The sequence below is a fragment of the Nerophis lumbriciformis genome, linkage group LG30, assembly GCF_033978685.3.
Source record: "Nerophis lumbriciformis linkage group LG30, RoL_Nlum_v2.1, whole genome shotgun sequence".
In the NCBI taxonomy this organism is placed as follows: Eukaryota; Metazoa; Chordata; class Actinopteri; order Syngnathiformes; family Syngnathidae; genus Nerophis; species Nerophis lumbriciformis.
In genome coordinates, this window is record NC_084577.2 from 540594 (window position 1) to 550693 (window position 10100).

General features: G+C 41.5%; 1 protein-coding gene across 1 annotated transcript in view; it reads right to left on the reverse strand.

The window, feature by feature from the left end:
- numbl (NUMB like endocytic adaptor protein) overlaps window positions 1-10100 on the reverse strand; it is a 189002-nt gene that overhangs the window by 153357 nt on the left and 25545 nt on the right. The gene's annotated exons all lie outside the window — the stretch shown is intronic.

The window sequence follows — 10100 nt, forward strand, 5'->3', positions numbered from 1 at the left end:
AACCATGAGTCATAGCATCGGTAAACACGGGGAATGTTTTCTAAACCAAACTGTCAGCATGGAAGGTTAGCTGCGACATCACTTTGTTTAAAAAAGCACAGCACGCTGCAATCTGGCCCGTAAGGATCAGAACACGTGCTGTTATTTTGTTTTTGTTAGACGGCACCTTCTTAAAGCATCGTCACAACAGTAGACTATTCCAGTAAATGACACAGTGTGACACAATGGCAATTTCCGCTTCTATCACAATTCTGCTGACAATTAAAGAAAATGTTACGGTTGAAAAATGAAACGCTTGGTGGTTAGTGCTTAAAGTTTGGTGCGTGAGAAGAGGCTTACAGTGACCGTGACGATGGAGGTGGGGAAGATCCCGGACAGATCCTTCCAGTACTGCATTAAAAGGTCTACTGAAACCCACTACTACCGACCACGCAGTCTGATAGTTTATATATCAATGATGAAATCTTAACAATGCAACACATGCCAATACGGCCGGGTTAGCTTACTAAAGTGCAATTTTAAATTTCACGCAAAATATCCTGCTGAAAATGTCTCGGTATTGTAGAGGACATTTTGGGACAGCATGGTGGCCAGCTATTAAGTCGTCTGTTTTCATCGCAAAATTCCACAGTATTCTGGACATCTGTGTTGGTGAATCTTTTGCAATTTGTTCAATGAACAATGGAGACAGCAAAGAAGAAAACTGTAGGTGGGAAGCGGTGTATTGCGGGCGGCTGCAGCAACACAACCAAAGCCGGTGTTTCATTGTTTACATTCCCGAAAGATGACAGTCAAGCTTTACCTTTGGCCTGTGGAGAACTGGGACAACAGAGACTCTTACCAGTAGGACTTTGAGTTGGATGCGCAGACGCGGTACTGTGAGTACGCATGCAGCTGCGGCTTCCAAACATTTGATCGCTTGCCCGTACGTGCGTGCCGCTATGTGCATGTCACGTGCGTAACTTTGGGGACTTTGGGGAAATATATGTGCTGTATGAACTTTGGGGAGGTGAACGGTACTTTGGGCTGTGGGATTGAGTGTGTTGTGTAGGTGTTTGAGTTGTATTGGCGGGTTATATGGACGGGAGGGGGGAGGTGTTTGTTATGCGGGATTAATTTGTGGCATATTAAATATAAGCCTGGTTGTGTTGTGGCTAATAGAGTATATATATGTCTTGTGTTTATTTACTGTTTTAGTCATTCCCAGCTGAATATCAGGTCCCACCCGCCTCTCACAGCATCTTCCCTATCTGAATGGCTCCCACTGCCCTCTAGTCCTTCACTCTCACTTTCCTCATCCACAAATCTTTCATCCTCGCTCAAATTAATGGGGGAATCGTCGCTTTCTCGGTCCGAATCGCTCTCGCTCCTGGTGGCCATGATTGTAAACAATGTGCAGATGTGAGGAGCTCCACAACCTGTGACGTCACGCTACTCGTCTGCTACTTCCGGTACAGGCAAGGCTTTTTTTATCAGCGACCAAAAGTTGCGAACTTTATCGTCGATGTTCTCTACTAAATCCTTTCAGCAAAAATATGGCAATATCGCGAAATGATCAAGTATGACACATAGAATGGACCTGCTATCCCCGTTTAAATAAGAAAATCGCATTTCAGTAGGCCTTTAAGGCGTGGCAGAGAAGGCTTAGAAAGTGTGTTAGAATCCACAGGGATTACTTATTGTAGTGGATTTTAAATACACATTTTGTGACACAATTTGTATCTTTCTAAGTACAGACATTATGATAAATCTCCCACTGTTACACTAGGCATGAGATTCATATGGCCTCATTTGTCGCAGTTTACCTGACACATGAAACGTGACACGCTGGGTGGGTGCACGATCCATTTTAGCCGCCAGATGGCAGTTGAATATCTTAAAATGTGTTTTGTGGCAATTGCAGTTGCTATGTAGAATTTTCAGCAGACTGTATTGCAAAATAAATAACCTTCTCCCCCCACACAGAGAAAAAAATAGTGCAACAGGGAAGTGCCCAAAATGTCAAAAACAGATCAAGCATAGGGAAAGCTATGTTGCACAAAGCAAAACAATGACACAGCCCAGTCCTCTGGACCCTGGCATATAAAACATGCTGATTGGCAACCAGGACTAGGTGTGTCCTGACTGCCAATTGGGCACAGTTGAGGAAGCCAGCACTCAACACTGGAGAGTAGGTGGCAAAAGTGAAACAGAAAATATGAGCACTGAAAATAATACAAAACTCAGGAACATAAATACAAATAGTACAAACAAGTCAAGACAGTATACTGGATTTTGTTTGTGTACCTAATGTCGTGGATCTGATAGTACTGAACCAGACATTTTATCTGGTTCTTTTCTAATGAACACCATTACCTCTGCTTGAACCCATTATGTTTTTCCAGAGCCGTCAATTAAATAGAGTGAAAACAACCTATTAGGCTGGCGAAAAAACACTATTTAGCAAAACTCCCCTGATGTGCCTGTCTGTGTCCCGCTCCTCCATCACATGTACACGTCAGCACATGTATCGCCTCTTTCCTTGCTCGACGCTGCGGTGTACTGCACAGTCTCCTCACCACACCAAGAGGTAAACACAAGAGACCCTCCATCTCTTCCACTGTTGTTGTTAGCATGACTTGTTCCAACTTATGTGTTCAATGCGGTGGGAGCTGGAGGTGGAGTGGCCTCCAGCTCCGCCTGAATTTCGGGAGATTTTCGGGAGAAAATTTGTCCCGGGAGGTTTTCGGGAGAGGCGCTGAATTTCGGGAGTCTCCCGGAAAATCCGGGAGGGTTGGCAAGTATGTCAAAAGTTTACATACACTTGTAAAGAACATAATGTCATGGCTGTCTTGAGTTTCCAATAATTTATACAACTCTTATTTTTTTGTTTAGTGATTGGAGCACATACTTGCTTGTCACAAAAAAACATTCATGAAGTTTGGTTCTTTTATGAATTTATTATGGGTCTACTGAAAATGTGAGCAAATCTGCTGGGTCAAAAGTATACATACAGCAATGTTAATATTTGGTTACCGTATTTTCCGCACTATAAGGCGCACCGGATTATTAGCCGCACCTTCTATGAATTACATATTTCATAATTTTGTCCACCAATAAGCCGCCCCGGACTAAAAGCCGCGCCTACGCTGCGCTAAAGTGAATGTCAAAAAAACGCTGCGCTAAAGTGAATGTCAAAAAAACAGTCAGATAGTTCAGTCAAACTTTAATAATATATTGAAAACCAGCGTTCTAACAACTCTGTCCCAAAATGTACGCAAATGTGCAATCACAAACATAGTAAAATTCAAAATGGTGTAGAGCAATAGTAACATAATGTTGCTCGAACGTTAATGTCACAACACACAAAATAAACATAGCGCTCACCTTCTGAAGTTATTCTTCATTCGTAAATCCTTCGAATTCTTCGTCTTCGGTGTCCGAATTGAAAAGTTGCGCAAGCGTGGGATCCAAAATGGCCGGTTCCGTCTCGTAGAAGTCATCGGGAGTCAGTGTCGCTGTTGTTCTGTGAATCCTGCCTTCCGGAAAGCTCGGACCACAGTTGTGACCGAAATATCTGCCCAAGCATTTACGATCCACTGGCAAATGTTGGCGTATGTCGTCCGAGGCTGTCTGCCCGTCTTAGTGAAGGTGTGTTCGCCTTCGGAGCTGTGTGAAAAAAGCCACCCGGCCTCTTCGCGTAAACTTCCCTTAACCACTCGCTCATCTTTTCTTCATCCATCCATCCCTTCGAGTTAGCTTTTATGATGACGCCGGCTGGAAAGGTCTCTTTTGGCAAGGTCTTCCTTTTGAATATCACCATGAGTGGAAGTTAGCATGGCAAGCTAGAACCACAGTGAAGGATGACTTCTCATTCCCTGTGGAGCGAATATTCACCGTACGTGCTCCCGTTCCACAGTGCGGTTCAGTTGCTGTGAAATACGGTAGTAATCCGTGTGCGGATGGAGAGATTGCGTCTTTTTATGAACCGGATCGTTTAGTAGGAGCCATTTTGTGGTCTTTACAGATGTAAACAGGAAATGAAACGTACGGTGATATCCGCGCGTTTTTTCTTCTTCTTCCGGGGGCGGGTGAAGCGCTTCCTGTTCTATGGGGGCGGGTGCTTTCCTTGGCGGTTGCTTGCGTAGAAGAAGAAGCGCTTCCTGTTCTACCGGGAAAAAAGATGGCGGCTGTTTACCGAAGTTGCGAGACCGAAACTTTATGAAAATGAATCGTAATAAAGCGCACCGGGTTATTAGGCGCACTGTCAGCTTTTGAGAAAAATTGTGGTTTTTAGGTGCGCCTTATAGTGCGGAAAATACGGTACATGTCCCTTGGCAAGTTTCACTGCAATAAGGCGCCTTTGGTAGCCGTCCACAAGCTTCTGGTTGAGTTTTTGACCACTCCTCTTGACAAAATTGGTGCAGTTCAGCTAAATGTGTTGGTTTTCTGACATTGACTTGTTTCTTCAGCATTGTCCACATGTTTAAGTCAGGACTTTGGGAAAGCCATTCTAAAACCTTAATTCTAGCCTGATTTAGCCATTCCTTTACCACTTTTGACGTGTGTTTGGGGTCATTGTCTACCACCACCACCATGCTTGACGGTAGGAATGGTGTTCCTGGGATTAAAGGCCTCATCTTTTCTCCTCCAAACATATTGCTGGGTATTGTGGCCAAACAGCTTAATTTTTGTTTCATCTGACATCACATAGACAAAGATAAGACCTTCTGGAGGAAAGTTATGTGGTCAGATGAAACAAAAATTGAGTTGTTTGGCCACAATACCCAGCAATATGTTTGGAGGAGAAAAGGTGAGGCCTTTAATCCCAGGAACACCATCCTACCGTCAAGCATGGTGGTGATAGTATTATGCTCTGGCCTGTTTTGCTGCCAATGGAACTGGTGCTTTACAGAGAGTAAATGGGTCAATGAAAACGGAGGATTGCCTCCAAATTGTTCAGGACAACCTAAAATCATCAGCCCGGAGGTTGGATCTTGGGCACAGTTGGGTGTTCCAACAGGACAATGACCCCAAACACATCAAAACTGGTAAAGGAAAGGCTAAATCAGGCTAGAATTAAGGTTTTAGAATGGCCTTCCCAAAGTCCTGACTTAAACGTGTGGATAATGCTGAAGAAACAAGTCCATGTCAGAAAACCAACAAATTTAGCTGAACTGCAACAATTTTGTCAAGAGGAGTGGTCAAAAACTCAACCAGAAGCTTGCCAGAAGCCTTATTGCAGTGAAACTTGCCAAGGGACATGTAAGCAAATATGAACATTGCTGTATGTATACTTTTGACCCAGCAGATTTGCTCACATTTTCAGTAGACCCATAATAAATTCATAAAAGATCCAAACTTCATGAATGTTTTTTTGTGACCAACAAGTATGTGCCCCAATCACTCTATCACACAAAAAATAAGAGTTGTAGAAATTATTGGAAACTCAAGACAGCCATGACATTATGTTCGTTACAAGTGTATGTAAACTTTTGACCACAACTGTACACAACCATATAAAGATGCTATATACATTATTTTCAACAAAACTAAACAAAAGCAAAAAAATACTTTTGGCTTCTATTGAAATCATTTGGGTTTTGCCCTCAAAGCCTTCCTTTAAACAGAGGTTTACTCCCTGAGTTTGTATATACAATAACAAAAACAATCAAACATGACATTTTTTAAATTAGAAACAAGAAAAATATTGATCGAATCACTATAGTATCTACTAAAATAGGTATCGACAGTATCAAAATCTGGATCAATCACTCCTACTTAACATTGAAGCTTTAGTGGTTAGCTTTTTGTGTCGTCTTGCTCCTTGTGTGTGTGTGTGTGTGTGTGTGTGTGTGTGTGTGTGTGTGTGTGTGTGTGTGTGTGTGTGTGTGTGTGTGTGTGTGTGTGTGTGTGTGTGTGTGGCATGCTTAGCCATTCCTGTTCCTCTACTCGTCCAGTGATAACGTTACATGGAAGCAACTTACTTTATTTTTCACTATTGTGGTAAGGATTAGTATCTTCGAAGTGTCTTGGCACTGTGGATAAACAACGCGCTTGTGCAGCTTGCTCTCAATTCAAGCCGGTGTTCTGGCAAGACATGCACCCTTCTGGAATTCATGCAACTCCTACATGTGTGTAACGAAGAATTCGGAAATGTATTTGTGTGTCCCTGAGTATGCATCCCTTTTGAAGGAATGTTTCACGTGAGTACTAACAATCTTTAGACATGTAAACATTGGGGCACAGCTGCGGTGAAGATTGGCTGGGCTCAGCAGGTCATCATGTTTTGTCACGCCAGTGGAATAATGACTACAAAACCAACCTTCCCAAACTAAGGTGAGATGTGCAGTGCATTGGAATGCTACATTTTCTGCAGAACTTTGTCAAAAAGAGCTTACTGTATGTCTTTAATCTTCATCACAATGACTCATTGTTTGTATTGAAGCCCTGTCTTCCAGTCCCTGTTTTCAGAAACTGTGGTTTGGGGTTCGACTGGTTCAAGACCTACGCTACGATCTGCAGTGAAAACTTTTGTCACAGAATTTTTAAATACCCCTAAAAACTTTCACTTTTGCATCTGGCATCTTGCTTCTTGGAGTTTGTTGAACAATTGGTTGACACATGACCGCCACAAAGTGCTTCAAAGCGGTCTCAGTGATATGCACCCACTAGAAGACAAGGCATTGATATACACCATACTTGCCAACCCTCCCGGATTTTCCGGGAGACTCCCGAAATTCAGCGCCTCTCCCGAAAGCCTCCCGGGACAAATTTTCTCCCGAAAATCTCCCGAAATTCGGCCGGAGCTTGAGGCCACGCCCCCTCCAGCTCCATGCGGACCTGAGTGACGTGTCAACAGCCTGTTTTCACGTCTGCTTTCCCACAATATAAACAGCATGCCTGCCCAATCACGTTATAACTGTAGAATGATGGAGGGCGAGTTCTTGGTTTCTTATGTGGGTTTATTGTTAGGCAGTTTCATTAACATCCTCCCAGCGCGGAAACAACACACAACAATAGCAGTCATGTTTTATTCTACCGTAAAGCAGTTAGTCTGCCGTAAACAGCAATGTTGTGACACTCTTAAACAGGACAATACTGCCATCTACTGTACATGCATATGTGACATTAACATCTAAGGCTTTCAGAGAGTGCAGTGCACAACTGCGCGCACAACAAGGAGACGAAGCAGAATGCATCATCAGAGAGGGTGTTCAGCATGGTGAGAAAAACAGTGACAGAGAATAGAACAAGGATGGAGTACATGAGTGTTATGTGTGTGTATATGTGTAAATAAATGAACACTGAAACTCAAGTATTTCTTTTATTTATATATATAGATAGATAGTACTTTATTGATTCCTTCAGGAGAGTTCCCTCAGGAAAATTAAAATATATATTTATATTACTTATATATATATATATATATACATATACAGCTAGAATTAACTGAAAGTAAAGTATTTGCCCCCAGCCCCACCCCCGACCCCCCCAACCCCCCACCTCCCGAAATCGGAGGTCTCAAGGTTGGCAAGTATGATATACACAAGTTACTTTTAAAAGGGGTCCTATTATTTATTTTTTTGTACATTTAAAACACTTCCCTGTGGTCTACATAACATGTAATGGTGGTTCTTTGGTTGAAATGTTGCATTGAATATGTTTTACAGACCGTCTGCGATTCGGCGTTTTGTCTTTTTTACATGCCTCCATTTCGACTGCGTTTTCTCCCCGTCATCTTTGTTGTAGTTTTTAGCGCTTCCATAGCGAGTCTACTGACAGTTATAAGTTTGAACTATACAGTACGTTAGTTGTTTTTAGAAATGGCAAGAGCGGAGGATGCCTGTGCATTTACGAGCCAGTCTGCCCCACAATAGGATAGAAAAAAAGAAGGAGCTTATTGACTACAATGACGGATTCGCGCAAAGCTCCACGGGTAAACCTCTACCATATAAGGACATTTTTGCCGACGTCACACTTGGGAAAAACTTTACATATTGGGAAATTTCCGAACAGCTTGTCCGGAAGAAAGGATTAAGAAAGACTAGGGATGATACTCGAAACCGGTTTTCCCGGTTGTTCGATAAGAAAAGAACCGAGTCCTTGGACTCGAATCCCTTTTTGAGAACCGGTACCCGTTATCGAGACCACTATAGTAAAGAAAAAGAGTTGGTTCTTTATTCGAATCCCTGGGACCAATCCCGTCCCGACCAGAAATGCCCCGTGAGACATCACAAGAAATGACGTCACGTAGCTCAGTCATTAGGCGCAGATAGGGAAAGCAGGAAAAACAATGGACCGGAAAAAGCGCTCCAAGGTGTAATAAAATTCAAAACAAAAGGTATAATCCAATGAATAACTTTACTGAGAGATTTGAGCAGGGTACAAACACATGACGAACACTTTTTACGACCAACCGGAAACATAGCAACCAGGCTAGCAACACACCTCCTTTACGGCAGCTGTCACAACGTTCTTAAAGCAACCGCAGCACATACATATATACACAACATATCTCCCTTTTTTAACTTGTGTTTTTCTTTCCTTGTAAACAAAACAAAATCACACTGTATATGTGTTGATTGTCTGATTATAAATAATGCAGACGAGTCGTGTTGGCTGAGTTCTTGACGTTTACTTTCACAGCGTGCTCATAACCTCATTCTTAGCTGCCGGGTGACGACATGCGACAACACTTTTCGGGGCTACCGCGCATGCTCGTCACTCCCGTTGCATGCTGGGTAGTGTAGTTGTTATATTCCTAGCTCATAACATCACGTCTTTCCCTCTATAAAGAAATAATGTTAACTCAATAAAGTGTATTTCTTTTTTTAGCTTTAATTTTTCATTTTTTAGCAGTGTAACCACATTTGCAAACAACTTTTCTCTTCGTAGAATTTTCTTTCAATAAAGAAATAAAGTGCAAAAATGTCAAAGCATCATAACAAACAGTTATGTCAAACAGCAGCAGAAGTGCACTTTTTGGAGAGCTGTATTATTTTCCGTTTTGTGCCCAAGGGACTGATTTTATTTAACACTATATTATTATTTATACACCTATAGTGATCACAGAGACAGGTTGTTTTTGTGTTACTGTATGTATTTGTTTTTCTGAAAAATCCCACTTAATACACTTTGGGTAACAACAGTCAATATTTATTTATTTTATTTTATTTTTTCAGGGGGGTAACAGTCAATATTTATTTATTTAATAGATTGTATTTTTTTCTTATATAATAAAAGTGAGCTTTTGTCAAACCAAATATTGTGTTTTTTTCCCCATATACAACAACCTATTTGGACTCGATAAGGAATCGGTTCGATAAGAGGATTCGATAATAGGCTCGAACTCGATAATTTCTTATCAAACATCATCCCTAAGAAAGACAACATTGTTTTATAAATATCTCAGCCATGCCTCCAGGGTTTGATTTCAAATTTTCAGGACTTATGCAGAACTCAAATGCAGATACCAATAGGTAAGAACTGTTGGTTTTGCATAATAAGCCCATCTGCACTTTAACTTGGGTTCCAGCTGTTGTTAACAATCTGAAATAGTGCACCCGTCATATCAATGTCATATTCTCCAGTAGGGTTTTTTTCCACTCTTGGGTAGCTTAGTTCCAAGCTATCAAAACAAAACAGAGTAGGGAAAATCCTTTGGGTTGTTTTAGATAACGCAAGATTATAAAACGCCATCACCACTGCTCTTATGCATTAAAGTCAGCTAATTTACCTCCCACCATAGATTAAGAGGAGAATCCTGATTATGTAATGTTTTATTTTTATCTGGGAGGGAAATGTCCTTCATGGATTCACTTCTGTTCAGTGTTTTCCAGAAGATAATAGTTGCATTTTAGATGCTCTGGTGTTTCGTTGATCCGTCGTGAATATCTTCCTAATATGTTGAAAATGTACCAACTCTCAGTATCGGTCTCACTTCAAAGTTGATTAAATCAAACTTCATTTTAAAGGGAACCTATGATGATTTTCCTCTTTACTGACTTATTTAAATGTTGGATATCTATGATAAACAATGACATAATTAATCAAAGCATAAGATTTATGCATTTAGGCCAGAGGTTGCATGCAGTTTCGGATGCCTCTGAAAGCTGTGT